Raw genomic sequence first — 18067 nt, 5'->3', positions numbered from 1 at the left:
ATAAATATTTTCTTCTTCTCCTTCCTTCCCCTTCCCCTTCCCCTTCCCTTTCTTCCCTTCCCTAGTGCTAAAGGTTAAATGCAGGGCCTCACACCATACTTGCTTTTCCACAGAGCAACACTTCTTCATTTTAATACTGGTTGATCTAACAGTTGAACTATGGTATCTCATTTCTATTTGTGTTTTCCGCATCAGAGTGAAACAGGCTTTTTCTGTGTGTTTTATTGGTTATTTGTATTTATTCTCCTATGACTTTGGCACATTTTCTTTTGTGGTATTTGCTTTTTTTCCCTATTGATCTGTAAGACTTTTGTGTACATTACTGATATGTTTTTTAAAAACCTAATTATCTCCTAATAAATTTATTACTTTAGTTTTAATGTAAAAAACCTCTTCTCCATCTAGAATTTATATGGAAACAGTGAATTTTTTTTAATGGTTAGTCAGTTTTCTATTTTATATAATTTGTCCTAACTATCCTTTCCTAATTGAAACTGAGATCTGTTTCTGGACTTTTTAATCTATTCTGAGCTCTGTTCACCAACAAGAATTCTCCCTTGCAATAGTACTAGTTTTTCTTCATTGTCCACACAGGTCTTATAAAGGTTGCTGCCTATGTTCAAATTGTTTTCCATGCCTGGATAATCATCCTGCTTCTACTCCATAAATCATTCAATGCAAAATCATGGGGCTAAAAAGTAAATGCATTTTCAAAAAGAAATGGCTTTAAAAGAGGAAGATAATGAAAAGAACACATCAGAGGTTCTATAGATGATCTTCTGTGTAGCTGAAGAAGTGGATGTAGCACTTTATTGAGCTGAGCCCTATAGTGGGTTCTGAACAAACAGAAATGAACCAAGAGTTGCTTTCAGGAAGAATAATTAGTGAGAATTCAACTGCTGTGCAAAACACAGTAAGAAGAATTTGTAGTCCTTAGTCACAATTATAGTATGGAAAGTTTCAAAGGAGAAAAAGACCAAGGCCATATGCATGGGCAATATGAATAGTGATGCATCCCTAATAGAGAGCACTTTTTTTTTTTAAATATTTTTTATTTTTTAGTTATCGGCGGACACAACATCTTTGTTTGTATGTGGTGCTGAGGATCGAACCCGGGCCGCACGCATGCCAGGCGAGTGTGCTACCACTTGAGCCACATCCCCAGCCCCAATAGAGAGCACTTTAAAGTTCAGGGATAGGCCAGTATTAGAATAAAGTTACTTACCTTTTTGCAATGTAAAATCCTGCTCATTACTCTAAAAGTTTAATAAAGCCTACTACACATACAAAAGCTTTAATTGGGGGTTCTGCATCTGGTACAATGTAGATAGAAATGGGAACAAAACATGCTTGAACTGTAGGACCATCCACAATCTGAAATAATTTAGTGGGAGCAAGACCTCATAGTCAGAGGGACTGTAATACATGAGCTCCCAGGAACTTAGAAATCTAGAGGAAGGAATCAGACTTCCTATAAATTGTTGAATGATACTTTGAGTTAAAATTTAAAAGGGAAGAATAATCCCAGTCAATTGATGGCTTAAGCTGGGATACTTAATCCTTAAACTGTTTAAAAGGAACCAAACTGCATAAGGTTCAGTACACTTACAAACACAGTCACCAGAGGAGGTGCCAATTACTCTGCTTATACAAGAAAGGATCATAGGTTCTACCCTTTCTCCATCCTTCATGCATACAAAGGTGTCAATTCTCAGCTCTTCAATGACATATATCCCCGCCCCCTTAGCCCTCAGATGTTTTCCTTCTAGGACTTCCATTTTATTTAGAATCTAAACCTCAGATAAACCTTTAATTGCTCTTGAATCTTTTTTTTTCCTTTTCTGTTATTTTTTTTACTGTAGAATTCAACTAGATTCCTTGTAGACCTTTAAGAAAAAAAAGTGCAGGGGCTCATACTAAACACCTTACATTATACTCAGAGACTATTAAATTTCTAATAGGGGAACAGTGGAAGATGGTGATGCAAAAGTAATGCCCGATAGTGACATACCTGAGTCTAAGAACAAAACTGGAAGAGAAGGAGATTTGGAATAGGAGAAAGAGAATGGGTTGATAAAGAATTTAATGTGGCTTGAAATGCTGACTTTAGATGCCTAAATGCTATCCAGGTTACAGTTATCAATAGTGTTTTTGTTACTGTGAGATAGGAACTCAGAAGAAAAAAATGCTATAGACAACAAGTTTAAGAGTATTTGACATATTAGTAGAAGATGAAACCATAAGCAGATGGCATCACACCAGAGACAGTATATAAAGGGAGGTGGGAAGTGGGCCAAGGATAGAATCTTAGGAAATGGCCTCATTTAGGGAACCTGTTAGGGAAAATCTAGTAATGGGAAAACAAGTCTTTTACAGATATAGGCCAATTTAGTAAAAACCTATAAAATAACAATATAACCAACAGGCTCTATTTAAGATCTCTGAGTGCCCATTTCAAGTCCTCTTTGTACCTTCCTAGAAGTGAGCTGACTCCCTGATCTTCACATGCCCCTATAGTCCCAACTACCAGGAGGCTAAAGCAGGAAGATCTCAAATTTTAGGCCAGCCTGGGCAACACAGCTAGACCCTATCTCTCATAAAAACCAAACCATAGTCTTTCAAAGGAAATAGCAGACAGACAAGTACTACAGGTCAAAGCCCCAAGGCCTCTTCTTCACCCCTTGTGGGTAAAGGATACTACATGATAGATGTTCAAAGAACATCATACCTAAGTATAGATGAAAGTTGAGTCTTTCCATCTATTTTGTTTTAGGATTAGCTCAGTTAACAATCTAAGATCAGCCAAAGAACAATCTCACTCAAGAAAGGAAAGACATATACATCAGGATCTTCAAAAGACCAGTAGTTTTTAAATCAGGAGTCCTAGAGATTTCTATTTGCTTCGAATGGTCCTTTCCTAGCTATACTGCGAATGGCATGCAGAGAAAGTGGCAGGCTTCTCTTTAGTTACCAGCTGAGCCAGCTACAACTCCTGGCACTTGCTCATCCATCCTGTAGATTTAAAAGGCTCTCCACTTGTAACACTGCCCCACTCAGAAAGCAAGTACCTATCTTCATTCAAGGACTGAGAAATACTACTATATTCCATACTGCCCATGAGATGTAGAAGAAAAGGGACTTAATACTGAAAGTATAAAATGTATCACCCATTCCATAAAAATGAGCTCCATGCTACTTGGCACTGATCTCCATGTGTAGGTGAAAATCCTGAAACAGCATTGAGACTTAAGGCTGATGCTGAGACAAACAGTTCCAAAGTAGGAGGAAGAGTTGCTCAGAGTGTTTTAGAGAAATCCTGACAGAAGTCAAACCTGGGTAAAGGAGCCTTGAGAAGCCCTCCTTCTTTGCATCCATGAACTGATGACATCTATAGCCATGATGGTATCACCTCACTCACCACTTCCCATTTCAATGGAGACAAAAGGAGGAAAGGATTCAAAATGGGAAAAAGAATGCAGAATCCTTAGAGCTCCACTCTAGATCATAGCTGCCTAAGCAGAAGCGCAGTAAGTAGTCTAATATACGGTATGATTCCAGAGAAACTGGTGAAAAAGTGTAGGTAACAAGAGAGCATTTGTTGCCCCCGAAGAATTTTTTCACTGATTGTCATATTACTTTCATCTGGAATCATTTCATTTGCTGTTCATTTTGCAGGCAAAGCCTCACACTTTCAAAAACTATCTTCCACCAAATGCCATATTCTGTAAAATTCTAGTAAATATTTTCCAGGAGAAAAAAAAAATAGTTCTCTAGTTAAATAAGTTTGGAAAATGCTATATTCTCATTTCCCTTTTGGACTTTTTTTTTTTTTTTTTAATTTAAATCTTTTTTTTTTTTTAGTTGTTAATAGACCTTTATTTATTTTTATGCGGTGCTGAGAATGGAACCCAGTGCCTCACACATCCCAGGCAAGTGCGCTACCGCTAAGCCACAGTCCAAGTCCCTCCCTTTTGGAGTTTTATAATGCTTATTAAAAGCTCTTTTTGAGGCGGAGGCAGCTGGAGAGCTAGCATGAAAAGCAGGACAAAAGTCCATCTAAGCTAACAGCCTTGTTCCAGAAGAGCAGCCAGACAGACCAGAATGACATCCAGTTAGCACAATGAGCAGTAGGCAGAGTTCAAGGAGGTCAGTACAAGGAGATCACTGCATGGGAAGGATTCTACCTACTGAAGCCTCGAAGGAGGAAAAAAAAGAAAAAGGCTTTAATATTAGAAAAGCTACCTGGACCAGGAAAGGCTGGAAAGCAAAGGCCAGGGCTGGGGATGTGGCTCAAGCGGTAGCGCGCTCGCCTGGCATGCGTGCGGCCCGGGTTCGATCCTCAGCACCACATACAAACAAAGATGTTGTGTCCGCCGAATATAACTATAAATATTAAAAAAAAAATTCTTTCTCTCTCTCTCTCTTTAAAAAAAATAAAATACATAAATGTCATTTTCTTAAAAAAAAAAAAAAAAGCAAAGGCCACAGACCCTGGTGAGGGACAACAGCAGGATTTTAGTCCTGGATAAGGTTGGGGTTCCAGGCAGGGTGCTGGACAAAGCCTGGTACTGTTAGGTAAAAGGCAAAAATAGTAAGATGGAGAGGAGGCAGAGATTGGGTGGACAGAGAACTATCATTTATGGCACAGAACACATGCCCCAAAATCAGGCATTGGTTTCAAAATGCTGGTGATCAGCAGATCCAGTTAATTTGGTGTAGAAGGCTGTGAAGGTTGGGAAGAGACAAAGGGGTGTGGAATATCCAGAAACTTCCACAGAGTTGAGCTGATTCTGTTAAGAAAAGAGGTCCAGATCTTATCAAACACTGGGGAGAAGAGAATAGAGGTCATTTTCATGATAGCTCTCTAAAGAATGTACCAAAAGAAATGACTTAAAATCCAAGAGAACTGAATGAAACCTAAAGAAGTTGCTCTGGACTTAAGATGGGACTGTGTTCAGAGTAGAATTTGTAGCCTGCAGGTGAAGGGAATCCATGAACAACACTGTGAGGAGTTGAGAAGGATATGGATTTGAGTTGCCCCAGAAAAAATTCCCTGGGGAAGGAAAAGCCATGAGAATTCATATCATAAAGGCCATTTGAGAACACTGAAAAATGAAAGTGGATGCCCAGTCAACTAGGAAGACTATGGAGAAACTCAGGCCAAAAAAATATTTCTATATCTGAATCATAAGGGCTACCCTTAAAAGTTTTTGGATCTATTTAGTAGGGCAAGGGGGAACTGTACCTTTGTGTACACACTCCAAGTGCTTTGTCATTGCTGTTGACATGGCTTGTGTTGTTTTCCAGCAAAGTCCCATCACAACATAACTCACTGGGAAACAGAGCAAAAGCTGTCTGTGACCAGCAGCCACTGAGGAAGTGCCCTGCCCTTGGTGTCAGTGGTGGCCTCTTTTGCGCCACTAGGTTGCATCACTTCTGGGAAGCTGTACCTCCCTCTTCCTAAGATCTGTGACCACCTCATCTAAAGACATCACAGCAAACCACAGACCCAAAGCTTCTACACTCCTAGTTACTACCCTCCAAACAACACTGTCTGTAATATAGCATGCTGGTGGGAAAATCTCTCTACTCAGCAGCCCCTCTTTTGGGGTTAAGAACCTCTATTCTCACCTATTTTTTGTTTGTTTGTTTTCTTGGTACTAGAAACTAAACCCAGGGACAGTGTACCACTGAGGCCACAACCTCAGCTTTTTTTTTTTTTTTTTTTGAGACAGGGTTTCACTAAGTTGCTTAGGGACTTGCTAAGTTGCTGAGGCTGGTCTCAAACTTGCAATACTCCTGCCTCAACCTCCTAAATCACTGTGATTACAGATGTAAGCCACTATGCCAAGCTAGCTATTTGTCTTTTTATAAACAAAACTGTGAAGGAAATAGTTTCTTTAGGGAGTCAGTTTCTCTTTTCAGCACCTTTACCTCAATTTCATTGTGCCTTTTTTCTGTTTCTACAACTAGGTGGGCAGTGTCCTCTCTTCTCTACTCCTTCCTTAGTCTAGTTCTCAGAATCAACTTCACAAACTCCTTTACACTTTCATTTATATGACCAAGATGCTTTATCATCAAATCCCTTCCTGGAGGGATGTGTGTGTGTTTGCTGGGAATTGAACCCCCAGGGCCTTGGACATGCTAAGTATACTCTCTACCACTATTCAATAGGGTCTCAGAGATTTAAATCAAGGGGGAGAAATTTCAGTTGTGGAATTCCAAGCAACAACAAACAGCTGTGCCAAGTCTTTGAGGGATAGGACACATTATTGGAACCTCTGAAATTATACCACTTAACAGACCAGACTTTTTATTCCATCACCTGACACCCTTCTGCTAGTCCAGAGACCAGGATCCCCTGGATCAGGGCCAGTACTTTTTGCCACCTGGTCTCCCTTAGAAAGGCAAAAGAGAGATACCTCTTGTTTACTCAGTACTAATTCATTGTAACAGACACACAACAGGTGTCACCAGCTCCAACACACACAGTGAAGGCATACCACACCCTCACCTCTTACCCATCACAGCTTACTCCTTGAGACACATCAGATTTCATGTGGAGGACAGGATGGAGCCACTTAAGCAGTAAGCCAGTTACCCACGGTTATTTTTGACTTGTGGGCTACACTGAAAATGTAGAGGTAAAGAACAAAGGCTTTTTTAATCCTCCCCTACAGCCTATTGGTATCATTCCCATATATGTTGTTGCAGCATTTCTATATAGAGAGCCTAGTATTCTATAAACAGGATCCTCTGGCTAAAAGGATCACTCCAAGCAAAATTGTGAGGTAGAGAAAGATAGTATCTTCCTGTCTTTCCTCATCCTCCTTTCCTAAATCTCACAAGAGACAGAAAAGCTCTAGAAAGTAGTATGGACTTTGAAGCTGGACAGACACAAGGAATAAACCTAGCTCAGCCTTTTATTAGTTGTGTGACCATGAGCAAGTTATATAACTTCAATGTTCAACTTGCCTATGTACAAAAATGAGGATGATATTTTTTACTGGTTCATATTATAATTAAGAAAATACATGAAAAGCATCTAATACATGCTTGACTCTCAAGGGGTAACTATCTGTTTTTCCCCATTTAGTTCATTATGCACCTGGTGCCCTCAAGATATTCTCTGGCTGTCCAAAGCCATGAAGTGTTCCCCATACAAACCTTCCTTTCCTTTCCTTTCCTAATCCCTATCAAAGTTCCCAAGATTCTATCTCTTATGAGAGCTGACCTATCACACTGTTAAAGGAAAGCAAGTCTGATGGTGAAATGAATTCAAGTACAATGTAAACAGTATTGCTGGGTTCCTACATTAACTCTGTGGGGGTGTTTCTGTATTTTAAAAAGGAACTTAAAAATTCAAATGAAAGAATTATAATGGTGAGACTCTCCCACAGGATAAAAAGACTACAGTGTCACCTCTTTCCTTGGGAACACAGCCTCCATGACTCTCTGAGATGAAGATGAGAAATCAGATCTACAGAATGTCAGCTCGGATTGCTGTCATACCTCAAATCAGTAACAGGTCCAGAATAGAACTTGGGAGCCTTAGCTGCCCCTCCTGCTATAGCCAGCACACACCACTTCCTTAGCCAGGAAGTTATAGTGATACTTTTTTTCCTAGGAGGTTTCCAACACTATTTTAAACTCTTTGGAATCAAGCAATAGAATTTGAGGATAGTCAGAGCCTTGGAACAGTCTATGGGAGGCCTGGGCCCCATTTCCAACATCACATTTTTCTTTTCCTTTCAAAATGGTCTCAATGAAGCACCGATTAACACAGGAAGTAGAAAGGATCTGCATCCTAATTTCTCTCACCATGATCCAGAAAGAAGGATCACAGAGTAATTTCTAGGCTTACCATATACAGGATCACAGAAGCAGATTATTATGCTAAAATCAGCCTTAGTATAATCACCTGGCACAATGTGCTATGCTCACTATAAATCACCATTCAGCATAGGAATTCTCATTGCCAGGTATTCTTTAGCATTTTTGTGTGTATATTCAACTTGACTTTCCTGGAAAGCCCCTGGGGAGCCAGGAATACCAGCCAGACTGGGTTCTCAGGAGCCAGACATCTCTTGTGGGTGGAAAAGGCTGGCTGGCAGCTTCAGCAGGTGGTATAAAGAACTGAAAGTGAAGTCTAGGTGAGGAAGGGACTGGTCCAGGCAGGATTACCCAACAGTATGTGTTTAGGAAACTGGCAGAGACTATGACAACAAATATTTTAAATTATTTTTTTAAATGTTTATATTTAGTTTTAGGTGGACACCATATCTTTATTTTATTTTTATGTGGTGCTGAGGATCAAACCCAGTGCCTCACACATGCTAGGCAAGCATTCTACCATTTGAGCCACAACCCCAGCCCTTAAATTATTTTATATTTATCAAAGTAGTCACTACAATAAAAATCAGAATTTTACTACATCTTCCTAATTCTTTGCTGTATTTCCTTATACTTTTTTGCATTCAATACTGATTTTGATATATACACTAAGGACTCAAATGCTTTAAACTTTAAAGTTCTTAATTTGGCCCTTTGCTTCAGGAAGAGGGAAGAAAAACCAAGAGTCTGAAACTTCAAGGTCAATATTCATTTCTTCATTCAGCAAACACTTCCTGAGGGGCTAGTAAGTGCCAGGTCTTTGCTTATCCTGAGTAACGAACTAAACAGATATGGTTCCCATATTCCTGGAGCTCACAGTCTAGTGAGAGTAGCTGAGAATAAAAACAGGATCCACAGCCAAAGGTCTATACTGCAAAACAAGATTCCTCAGCCAGCAATGAGATGGCAGCAGAAGAGTCCATAAGCAGTCAAGGAGCTATTCAAGATGAGCTGGTTCAGAGAATGACTTCCACCCCTCACTTCCTATGTGCAAGGGAAAGAACCACTGTGATGGGTTGAGTTCATCAATAACATGATGACTGATGCCCCTCACAGCTGGTGCAGCCACACAGTTGCTCCTTTTCTGCTCATAGCCATGTTCTGAAAGCTGTGAGATCCTGAAAACTTCAAATAAAAACACAAAATCTGAGCTATCAGAACAGAAATTCTAAAAGATACAACTGGCCAGAAGCAGGAATCATAAAAACAATGGCCAGAATCAGCTGAGGGATATCCCCAATCTTGTCACATCAGGTCTCTGACTGCATGAAAAATAATTTAAAAAGGAGGAAAGCTGTGAAAAAGAGACTGATTATAATGGTCAGGATACCATCAGAAGTCTCTTGAAATGAGTTTCTGCACTACAATATGAAGTGGGTAAGAACTGGTGAAAGGCTATGGCCTGATATGTTAGACAAGGGAGACATATCAGGAGCTCAGTTCTGGCACTGCCAGAAGTTGGGGAAGGTGGAAAGCCAACAAGAGCATCAGCAGGAGCCAGAAAATCAGAGCAGTATCTACAGAGATCTCAAAGTACCTCACCTCTTTGGGTTTCTGTTTTCTTTATCTGAACATGGAGATGATGGTAACAGCATATATTAGTTCCTTAGGTCTGCTACAACAAATTGACATGAATTGGATGGCTTAAAACAGAAATTTGTTATCTCACAGTTCTGGAAGCTACAAGTCTGAAATTAAGGTGTCAATAGGCTCACACTCCCTCTTAAAGCTCTAAGGAGTTCTTCCTTGCCGTCTCTAGTTTCTGGTGGTTGCTGGCAATCCTTGGAGTGCAAAGCCATTCCTGAGCTTATAGCAGCATAACTCTAATCTCTGCCTCCACTGTCATGTGACCAACTGTATCTCTCTCTCTCCTTAGAAAGTCATTGGATTAGGATCTGCCAATAGGATCATCTGAAACTTGATTATATCTGCAAAAACCCTATTTCCAAATAAGATCACATTCAGAGGTTCTGGATGTGTATATGAATTTTGGGGGAATGGACCTAACAGAGCATCAAACTCATAATAAGGGGCTTATGTGTGTCAGTGCTCCAGACTATGCTATAATGCATTCTATGTAAAGGTTAATCACCCGTCATTATTGTTTCTGTCAGGCAGCAGCTGCCAACAGGACATGTAAGTGCTCTGTTATATAAGAATCACCTTACCTCCATCTTGAGTTAAAGAATGGAACTAGAGTTCTGAAAAGAGATGATGAGGACAAAGACAAAGCAAAACAGGTTTACTACAGTACTACCCTGGGTTCCACCTCCAGCACTGGGCGGGGGAAATAAAAGGAAGAAAGAAAGAAAAAAATCATTGGAAAAATGTTCAAAGGACATGAATAAGTCAAAGAGAAAAATACAAAATCCAAAATATATTTGTAAAGATGTTCAATCTTTTATATTCAAAAAATACAAATTAAATCATATTTATTGAGTGTTATACCCCAGTTGATATTCTAAACATTTTAATTGAACTGATTTATTCCTTATAATAATCCTTTAAAATAGGTGCTATTATCATCCCTACTTTACTAAAGATGAAACTCAGACAGAGGAAGGTAAATGACTTGGTCACACAACAAGCAGTTGAGTCAGAATTCAGGCTATAAGAAGCTAGTTCCAAAGACACCTTCTTTACTCTTGACTATCATGTGACCTGTTAGACGGATAAGATATATCACCTGTAGGATGGATAAGACAAAAAACACAATGCCAGCCAGCCATGGTGGTGCACACCTGTAATTCCAGCAGCTCGGGAGTCTGAGGCGGGAGGATAGTGTGTTCAAAGCCAGCCTCAGGAACTTAGCAAGGCCCTAAGCAACTTAGCAAGACCCTGTTTCAAAATAAAATATAAAAAAGAGCTGGGGACGTAACTCAATGGTTGAGTGCCCTGGGTTCAATACCTAGTACCAAAAAAAACCCTGCAATGCCCAGTGTGATTAAAACTATAGAAAGTCATGTGCTACTTTCTTTTTTTTTTTTCCTCTCTTTTTTATTTTTTTCTCTCTCTCCCAGCAATTCAAAAGGCTAAGGCCTTAAGCAACTTAGTGAGACCCTGTCTCAAAAAAAAAAAAAAAAAAAGCCTGGGAATGTAGCTCAATGGTAAAGAAAGCACCCGCTAGGTTCAATCCCCAATACAAAAAAAAAAAAAAAAAAAATTTTACACATATACATGCTTATACTCTGTGAGAGAGGATTAGCACATAAAGAGATGGTTAATAATAAACAAGGGTTCAGATTAAGTGCTAGGAAAGTGGTACAGGTAGTGTGTATGTTCTCCCACCCACTTACATATCTTCTTCCCCATACTTTGTTCCAGAAAGAATATAAGGAGGGGCTGGGGATGTGGCTCAAGCAGTAGCACGTCACCTGGAATGCGTGCGGCCCGGGTTCGATCCTCAGCACCACATACAAACAAAGATGTTGTGTCCGCCGATAACTAAAAAAAAATACTAAAAAATTCTCTCTCTCTCTCTAAAAAAATGTTTAAAAAAATTTTAAAAATAAATAAATAAATAAAAAAGAATAAGGAGAGCACATCTACACACCCTCCCAAGTTCTTTAACTTTCCCCATCCTCCCTCATCCTTTCCCTCTTCTTTCCAGAAGCCAGGTCACTCACAGGGTGAAAAGGGGATACAAGAGGGATGGAGGAGCCAGGTACAGTGGCCCACACCTATAACACCAACAACTTAGGAGTCTAAGGCAGGAGGATCTCAAGTTCAAAACCAGCCTCAGCAACTCAGTGAGGCCCTAAGCAATTTAGTGAGACCCTGAAAAGATAAAATACAAATGGGCTGGGGATGTAGCTCAGTAAAGTATCTCTGGGTTTAATCCCTGACTGACTGACTGACTAAATAAATAAATAAATAAACAAATAAACAAATAAATAAATAAATATATTGTATCCACTTAAAACTAAAAAATAAATATTAAAAAAATTTATTAAAAAAATCACTTTTGATCATAATTACTTTTTATCATATTCCTACTATGTGCTATTGAATTTAAGACGTCAAAGGAACATTCAGGTTCAGCTGACCTGCTAACCTGATTAAATATCCAGGCCTGATACTAGAAAGAGGATGGAAATTTGAGGTTCTCCTAGGGCTATGACACAGAAGTCTCAAACTACATACTATTTGACCAGAGACTTTAGGCCCCAATCTGTCTTCTGCTGCTTTCCTGGGCTTTCAGCAGGAAACATTTCACAAATTCATTTTCTCTTTCTTTCTCTCCTTCCTCTCCTCATCCCCTACTTTCCTCTCTCCCCACCCCTCCCCCACTCCCCAAGCCCCCAACACACTTAAGTCTGTCAAAGAGAAGAAACAACCTGCTAGAGAAGTATGCAAGATGTGTCAGAAAAAAACAATCATTCCTTTTATAGAAGAGTCTTTCTTTCTCATCTTTGTTGAATGTTTAATAAGCAAATCTTATGCTACTCACTATAGGATAAAATCTTAAGAGATGCCTCCTTCCTTTGAGAACTTACTCCATTTGGGAAATCAAAAGCAACATACATACACATTTTTTTAAAAAGGATTGCTCCTAGCCAAGTGCGTGGTTTATGCACACCTGTAATCCCAGTGACTTGGGAGGCTAAAGCAGAAAAATATCAAGCTCAAGGTCAGTCTCCACAACTTAGCAAGACCCTAAGCAACTTAGTAAAATCCTGTCTCAAAAAATAAAAAGGGTTGGGGATGTGGCTCTATGGTTAAGTGCCCCTAGGTTCAATACCTAGCACCAAAATAAATAAATTCAATTCAATCCAATCCAATTCAAAAAGGACTGAGGATGTGGCTCAGCAGTATAGCACCTGTCTAGCATGTGTAAGGCCCTAAGGTTCAATCCCCAATACCTCAAAAGTGCAGGGGTGTGTGTGTGGGGGCAGGGGGGTTCCAAGATTTCTATTGAATGGAACAGGAAGAATAAAGATGCTAATAAAACAAATGGTAGGAAGAGCAAGAAAAATAGTGTGATACTCTGTTGTACACAGGTTATCTTAAGTTTCAAAATCAATCAAAATTCCCCAATTTTTTTTAGTCTGGGTATGTAATAGGTATATAAATTTGCCCTTTTTTCTCATATGAATAGTAATACTAGCACAATAACCATAAATACTATTATGTACCTCTCTCTAGTTATCTCTTAATAATAGGTCTCCACACCAGTATGTATTTGTATCATTCTTTTTGATAGCTACATAATACAGCAATAACCACCTTTATGGTTTGGATCTGGAATGTCCCAACAGTTCATGTGTTGAAGACTTATTCTTTTTTTTTTTTTTAAAGAGAGAGAGAGAGAGAGAGAGAGAATTTTTTTAATATTTATTTTTTAGTTTTCGGCAGACACACATCTTTGTTTGTATGTGGTGCTGAGGATCGAACCCGGGGCCGCAGGCATGCCAGGTGAGCGCGCTACCGCTTGAGCCACATCCCCAGCCTATGAAGACTTATTCTTAATGCAGCACTGTTCAAAACTGGGAATTATGGGAACTGATTGGATCATGAGGACTCTGACCTCATCAACGAATTAATTCACTGAGTATTCAAAGCTAAATAGACTATTGGGAAGGGGTAGAAACTGTAGGAGATAGAATCCAGTTGGTTCAGAGCCCTTAGGGGCATGCCCTTAGAGACTATATCCTGTCCATAGCCCCTTTCCCTCTCTCTGCTTCCTGGTTACCATGAGGTGAGTGACTGTGTTCCACCACACCCTCCTCAGTATGATGTACTGCTTCACCACAGGCCCAAAAACAATGGAGCCAGCCAAACAGGGGCAGAAACCTCTGAGACCATGAGCCAAAATAAATCTTTCTTTATTTAAATTGATTTTCTCAACTAATTTGTCCCAGCAATGAAAGCTAACATATCCATTATAATTTATTCAACTAGTTTTTATCAATGTTTTGTTGCTGTTGTTATTGCTGTTATCTGGCCTCACACAAGCCAGATAAGCACTCTACCACTAAGCTACACCCCTAGCCCATATATTTTTAAGCAAAATGTACTGATGGCTCTCTACACATTGTTCCCCTCAAAAAAAAAAAAAAATGTTCAGACGTCATTCTTCATATATCCTCTAAGAAATCATGAGTTAATTATTGATAACTGCTTTGGTTTGAATTTAATAGTGCTCCACATCATTTCTACCAAGCTGTAGGTTAGTTTTCTCAGAATCACAAGAAGACACTAAGGAGAACTGGGCGCAGTTGTGCATACCTATAATTCCAGCGACTCGGGAGGTTGAGGAAGGAGGACCACAAGTTCAAGGCCAGCCACAGCAACTTAGCAAGACCCTGTCTCAAAATAAAAAATAAAAAGGGCTGGGGTGGTAGCTCCATGGTAAAGCAACCCTGGATTCAATCCCAGTAGCCAAAAAAAAAAAAAGTCACCAAGGATATGACCAAGAAAATACATGAAATATACATCATCCTTTGAACACTACAGTCACCCTTTTTCTCTATTATCCCTACTAATGGCTTATCAATATTACTTATTTTACTGTGTTTAACTCTCAGGATACTTTAAAGAGCATACACAGTAGTTTTCCTAACTAATAATAATAATAAGCACCCCTTTGACTTCAGTGTTTCTATATCTGCTGATTTTTTTTTTTTTTTTGGAGGGAGCATAGTGAAGTAGAACAGGGCTTCTCAGGGTTCAAATTATCAGATTTCCTATTTTCAAGTTAATTAATCTCTCAGAGCCTCCAGTTGGTCACCTATAAAACTGGCAATACCACCTATCTTTCACATAGGCAAAATCACAACACAGGGTGAGAAAACCTATTCAAGAGGAACAAAACACTGTCTCTGTTGAACCAGCACAACCTGGGAAGGTCAAAAAAATTGGTGCAGCCAATTTGGAAAGCAGTATGGAGATTTCTTGGAAAGCTGGGAATGGAGCCACCATTTGACCCAGCTATTCCCCTTCTTGGTCTATTCCCTAAAGACCTAAAAAGAGCATGCTACAGGGACACTGCTACATCGATGTTCATAGCAGCACAGTTCACAATAGCAAGACTGTGGAACCAACCTAGATGCCCTTCAATAGACGAATGGATAAAAAAAATGTGGCATTTATACACAATGGAGTATTACTCTGCATTAAAAAATGACAAAATCATAGAATTTACAGGGAAATGGATGGCATTAGAGCAGATTATGCTAAGTGAAGCTAGCCAATCCCTAAAAAACAAATGCCAAATGTCTTCTTTGATATAAAGAGAGTAACTAAGAACAGAGTAGGGACGAAGAGCATGAGAAGAAGATTAACATTTAACAGGGATGAGAGGTGGGAGGGAAAGGGAGAGAGAAGGGAAATTGCATGGTAATGGAAGGAGACCCTCAGGGTTATACAGTGGAGGAGGTAGAGAGAGAGGAGGGGAGGGGAGGGGAGAGGTGGGGAGGGGGGAGGGGGGAGGATGTGAAAGGCAGCGAAGCACAACAGACACTAGTATGGCAATTTGTAAATCAATGGATGTGTAACTGATGTGATTCTGCAATCTGTGTATGGGGTGAAGGTGGGAGTTCATAACCCACTTGAATCAAAGTGTGGAATATGATATGTCAAGAAATTTGTAATGTTTTGAACAACCCACAATAAAAAATTAAAAAAAAAAAATGCTTAAAGAAACAGTAGAGGACAAGAAGCAATCTGACAAGTTAATAAGAGAAAGGGTGTTTCTGGGACAGGCAACAGCTTATGCAAAGGGCAAGAGCTGTGCAGAGCCACAATGCAGCAAAACAGATACTAAAAAGAAAACAAAAATATGGATTAGTCAACAAGGACTTATTGAGTGGCTTTATGCAAAAGGTACTGAAAATACAATCATGAACAAGAAGACCCCTGCCCTCATGGAGCTTATAATCTAAAAGGAGAGAAAGACAAACAGGTAAATAGCATTAAGTGATCTGACTAAAGCCAATGGAAGACTAAGATAGTTTCTTGATATACAGTGGCCAAAAAAGATCTCTAAGAGGAGATTATACAGATATACAAAGTTGCCCTCTTTTTTATACAAATACTAATATTAGTTGACATGGTAAGTCAAAGGATAGTTAATGAGATAAAGTACAAGGTAAAAAGTATTCCAGGCAGAGGCCATATGGTATTGCAAAGGCCCTGAGGCCAGAAATAGCTGGAAAAATGATCAAGCCACTGTAAGCAAGTGAAGGTAGGAGTAAGGAAGGAGGAGAGTAGCCTGGAATGAGATTGGAGAAACATAAGATATTGCAGATCTTTAGACAGTTTGGGCCAAATTGTTCATGATTGTTTATTCCAACCTGATACATTTGGACTTGAGTATATAGGTAATAGGGATGTAACAGAAGATTTTAAAGGAGAAAGATAACATCAAGTTGTCCATAGAAAGATGGATGGAAGCAGTATAGAAGATGGCCACAATGGAGAGTGAGGGCAGCTTCAAGGTTAGATAAGGAAAACCAATGTCAGAGCACAGTCAATGTAAATAAAAATGAGAAGAACTCCAGAGGCAAATCTGAAGTGTGACTGGCAGCCTCAGGGTCTACATTAACCTACTTTCTCTAAGTCCAGTGCCAAAGTTCTCTATAAACCCCAAAGATACTGATCTGCAATTGGAGAGATATTAAGGTCTTCCACCTCACCTGGGCTCTGTTCCTACGGTGTCTCATGTTCTGGCACTCTCATAGGAGATGGAGGGACAGAATATAAGACACTGTCATCATTGCATGACAGGCAACAAGACTATGGTTCTAGGATCTTAAAACCCAAATAAAGGATTCAAATTCTCTTCTTGCTCTTTTAGGGATGAGGAGCTGACAGGGACCTCTGTCAAGGGTCAGAATCAGCCTGGAAGATGATCAAACTAGATTCCTGGTCACCATTTCACATCTAATGAATCAGAATATCTAGGAAGAGAACAGGAGTCTGTTTTAAACAAGTATCCAGGCTCCCACTTGACTCCATGGGTAATTTCTACACATTAAAGTTTAAAAATAATAGCTCTAGAAACAGGGTTAATGGAGGAAGGCCCTTACTTAAACCTGGATAGCAATGTCAAAATTAGGGGATGATATAGGGGCAAAGCCAAGCTGGGTATGGAGTGAATAATCTAGAAGGAGAATTCAGAATGAATATGCAATTTGAAGGCCTTAAACCATAAAAGAGAAGGCAGAACATCAGAGCCTGGAGCTTAGAGCAGCGGGATAAGCAAAGACCAGGAATACATGGGGAAATCATGAACAATGGTCACGATTGCTGACTCTTAGCCTAATTTTCCCAACAGAGCCCTAGAAGGGGAGTGTAGATGTCTTGCCTTACACAGGCCAGATGACTGGCTATAGACTATCCACTCTGCACACACAACCACTCCATCTAACCTTCAAAAGAGAAACTGTTCGTTGAGTGTAGTGGTGTATGCCTGTAATTCCAGTGACTACAGAGACTGAGGCAGGAAGATCACAAGTTCAAGGCCAGCCTAAGCAACTTACAAGACCCTGTCTCAAAATAAAAAGAGCCGCGGATGTGATTCAGTGGTTAAACACCCCTGGGTTCAATCTCTGGTACCAAAAAAAAAAAAAAGAGAGAGAGAGAGAAACTACTTCTGCTCTCAGTTAGTACTGTTTCTACTCTCATGACTCCTTCTCAGCATATAGAAGAGCTCTAGGCTACACAGTAAAATACAAAAAACATCTAAGGGCTAAGGACTAGTACTACTAATGACTCTCTACTTGGTATATCAGAGCCCCTAACATTGCCTAATTTGAGGACCATTCCAGATCAGAAATCTTGAAATCTACTCCACACCCTTAGATCCTGCCATCTACACATATCTACTCAGTCTTCTACTAATTCTGACTATGCTTCATTGATAGAATTCCTTCCTATAGTCTAAACTCTTATGACCCTCCCAAAATTCCAGATTCAGTCTCAACAGAGTCTTGAATTCCTGAGGCTGCTGAGCTCCTATGCCTGGTTCAGTGGGAAGAGATGGTCTGAGGAGTGCTCCCTCCTTTCATCCTACCTGAATGGAACTCCAGGACTGCTTCAGGCTTTCATATAAGAAACTTATTTCAGAGATAGTTGAACCTGATATATTTAAAGGAATACAAAACAGAATCTGGTAACAGAATCTGGTAGCAGAATCTGAGGGAGGATAGGTAAGGTAGACTTTGATTTTAAA

The 18067-nt window shown here is 39.7% G+C and overlaps 1 long non-coding RNA gene across 18 annotated transcripts in view; it reads right to left on the bottom strand.

Annotated features, from left to right (window-relative positions):
* The window catches only part of LOC124084810 (uncharacterized), a 115264-nt gene that overhangs the window by 76252 nt on the left and 20945 nt on the right, over nucleotides 1-18067 (bottom strand). For 14 of the 18 annotated variants that reach the window (XR_009225698.1, XR_009225694.1, XR_009225701.1 and 11 more), the window contains one exon: nucleotides 14122-14198. The exons of 3 other annotated variants lie outside the window; for them this stretch is intronic. This is a non-coding gene — a long non-coding RNA (uncharacterized LOC124084810). Of the gene's footprint in view, nucleotides 1-14121; nucleotides 14203-18067 lie in introns of all 18 variants that reach the window. One more of the 18 variants, XR_009225703.1, reaches the window with a different exon arrangement.

The sequence above is a fragment of the Marmota monax genome, unplaced genomic scaffold (genome assembly GCF_021218885.2).
Source record: "Marmota monax isolate L192 unplaced genomic scaffold, Marmota_monax_Labrador192_F-V1.1 WCK01_AAM20220418_F8-fsc00106, whole genome shotgun sequence".
NCBI classification, from domain to species: Eukaryota; Metazoa; Chordata; class Mammalia; order Rodentia; family Sciuridae; genus Marmota; species Marmota monax.
Note: the sequence above shows the minus strand (reverse complement) of the source record. Positions and strands in the feature narration are given on the sequence as shown.